The sequence below is a fragment of the Myotis yumanensis genome, unplaced genomic scaffold (assembly GCF_028538775.1).
Source record: "Myotis yumanensis isolate MYYU_CA2020_CCGP unplaced genomic scaffold, mMyoYum1.0.hap1 SCAF_3, whole genome shotgun sequence".
NCBI classification, from domain to species: Eukaryota; Metazoa; Chordata; class Mammalia; order Chiroptera; family Vespertilionidae; genus Myotis; species Myotis yumanensis.
The window spans coordinates 135,894,758-135,897,503 of record NW_027223754.1 but is presented as its reverse complement, the minus strand read 5'-3'; positions in this window follow the sequence as shown (position 1 = coordinate 135,897,503).

Sequence of the window (2,746 nt, the reverse complement as noted above, 5' to 3'; positions counted from 1 at the left end):
TTAGAAAATCTTGAGAGGGACAACTTTCTGATTCAGTCTTAATTAGCTTCTCATTCCTGACCTGTTACTGTGGGAGAGGAACAAACTTTCTTCTACCCAAGGTGCTCTTAAGACTGGTCTGATAACCAAATTGACACAAAACAGATAACAGGTGAAAATAACCGAATTTAATACATACATATGTATGGGAACCTGGTATATATGAGAGAGTCAGAGATGGAAAAGGGGGTGAGGTATATAAGACATTCTGAGCTGGACATGAGGTAATGCACATTGGGGGTTTCAGAGGCTAATTTCAGGGTGATAAGAAGAGCAGATATTTAGTAAATAGAAGTTTGTCGCACCCTACAGGTAGGTGAAAAGAAATTATCTCTGATAGTCTCCCATTATGGGCAAAGCCCAAGTTCTTCCAGATAGTCAAGGGAGGGGCATAAGTCCCTTCTGAGCCTGCAGCTTAAGTTGCCTTTAGCTAAAAACAAGAACATCTTGGGGTGACTCACTTGCAGCAGTTTCTTTTTACCTTTAGCAGTTGTGTTTTAAAATATTTCTTTTGCTCTCAATTTACTAACTTTTGTTCCTTTATCTGTCACAAATTAAACAATGACAATTTTAACTATAAAATGATTTTAATAATATATTAGATCCAACTTTAATGGAATGCTTACTATGTGCCCAGCTTTATGGTAAGTGGCGTGTATATAACCACTCCCGATCCCCAGACAGATAGGCCTTAGAGGAAAACTGGAAAGTAACAGTTTCCACTAGTCATCGATCCTCAATGGCTTTACTACTACTAGTAAAACCTACAGTAATCATTGGTAAAGTCTCAAAGCTGAATTAATGAGATGGTTTCTATAGACAGTGCCAGATTTTTAGCTTTGGTTACATTATGCATAAGGTGAAGACCTCTGGCCATTCACCAAATTTTGGTCTCTCTTCTTTGTGGACTCACATGCAGCTAGAGCACATTTCTAAGTATCGTTGTTGTAAGGTGTAGCTAAGGATTGAGTTAATCCATGGTAAGGGCCATGTGCATCTTCCAGACCCTGTCCAAAAACCTCCCCCAGGTGCTTCTCCAAGCCCTCCTCCTCCACAGGCTGGATGTGGCAGTGTTCAGGCATAGGGCAAGGGCAGCAGAGAAGGACAGCACCCGGAGGAGAGTTACGCTGGCTACTTGAGCAGCTGGCCTGGACGGTAACATGAGATTTCAAAATCTAGTCATTTCTACAGGCTATTCTACCGTAACTAATAGAACACATTACAGATTTACTTTACATGTTGTGGTTAATATCCTATCTAATAAAGAGGGAATATGCTAATTGACCCTCATGCCATCACAAAGATGGCGGTGCCCACAGCCAATAAGGAGGGAATATGCTAATTACTGCCCCACCCTCAAAGATGGAGGCGTCCACAACCAATAAGGAGGGAATATGTTAATTGACTGCCACACCCTCAAATATGGCAGCGCCCACAGCCACAAGATGGCGGCACCCAGTTTCCTCAGCCCCACCAAGGCGGCAGGCAGGCCCAGCCACTCCACGTGCCTGCCTCCGGAAACCCCCAGTCTCCTCAGCACCCTAGCCACCCAGGGCCACCCGGGGCTCAGGTAACCAGGGCTGGCTGAGGCTTGTGCTGGCAGTGGCAGCAGCAGAGGTGTGATGGGGCGTCTCCTTCCCCTGATCACTGGGTTGCCTCCCACCCCTCAGGGCTCCTGGACTGTGAGAGGGGACAGGCTAGGCTGAGGGACACCCCTCCAGTGCATGAATTTTCATGCACCAGGCCTCTAGTATTTTACAAACCTGTGTAGTTTTTATTCTTGTCACTAGCAAGAGACAAATAATAATTAGTTTTTTAAAATAGGATCCTTTTGGCTGGCTGACTACTTTATTTATTTATTATTATTATTTTTAAATTTTTAAATCTTTATTGTTGAAAGTATTATGGCACATATGTCCCCTTTCCTCCCCACTCCCCACATTGGGCTGACTGATATGGAGTAGTTGTGGTCCACAAGCAAGGAAAATCTTTTGAACTGTCTCTCTGTATTTCAGCCAGCGAGGCTTTTAGAGAAATCTTCTGCACTAGAAATGAGCATATGTCTTTACGAAGCAGTTTGCCATTTCATAAGCCTCAATTCTTACCCTTACAATATTTGTTTTGGAGTTGGAGCTCAGTCATATTTTATATTTCTTCTCAACAGTAGTATTCTTCCTCCCATTTCACAAATGAGGAGACTGTAAGTTTTCTGTCGGAGCTGTAAAAAAATAAATAAATAAAATAAATTGCCACACACTAAGTGGCTCAAAACAGCATAAATTTATGATCTTCCAGTGCTGTAGGCTGTAAGTCCGGCACGGATTTCATTGGGTAAATGAAGGTGTCTGCAGGCCTGTTTCCCTTCCTAAAGGCTCTAGGAGAGAATCTGTTCCTTCCATTTTCCAGCTTCCAGAGGCTGCTTCCATTCCTGTCTCTTACTCTCTTTCTCCATTTCAAAGCCAGGAATAGCAGCTTTGAAGTCCTTCTCCTTTAAAATATATTTTTATTGATTTCAGAGAGGAAGGGAGAGGGAGAGAGAAAGATCAATAATGAGAGAATCGTTGATCGGCTGCCTCCTGCACGCACCCCACTGGGGATTGAGCCCACAACCTGGGGATGTTCCCTGACTGGGCATTGAACTGAGGACCTCTCGGTTCCTGGGTCAACGATCAACCACTGAGCCACATCAGCCGGGCTGAAGTCCTTC